General features: G+C 44.4%; 1 protein-coding gene across 2 annotated transcripts in view; it reads right to left on the bottom strand.

Annotated features, from left to right (window-relative positions):
* The window catches only part of LOC119585707 (forkhead box protein P1-like), a gene marked incomplete at its 5' end in the record, with an annotated part of 71485 nt that overhangs the window by 44038 nt on the left and 27233 nt on the right, over positions 1-214 (bottom strand).

The raw sequence follows: 214 nt of genomic DNA, 5'->3' as shown, positions 1-214 counted from the left end.
ATGGCGGTGTCTTATCCCTCTCCCCCCTACCATTCCCTCCACCCCATTCTCGGTCTACCATCCCGCTGCATTTAAGGCTTGTTGTTTTATTTCTATGTGCAAATGATTACTTCGTGCCACGCTCTTTGGTGATCAATCTCTCTAAGGCCGTTCTTTTACATCAGAACACAACCAACCATTCACCGCTTCATTTACTATTTTTATAAACACATGC

The sequence above is a fragment of the Penaeus monodon genome, chromosome 20 (genome assembly GCF_015228065.2).
Source record: "Penaeus monodon isolate SGIC_2016 chromosome 20, NSTDA_Pmon_1, whole genome shotgun sequence".
Classification (NCBI taxonomy): domain Eukaryota; kingdom Metazoa; phylum Arthropoda; class Malacostraca; order Decapoda; family Penaeidae; genus Penaeus; species Penaeus monodon.
This window is presented reverse-complemented; position numbering and strand designations above follow the sequence as displayed.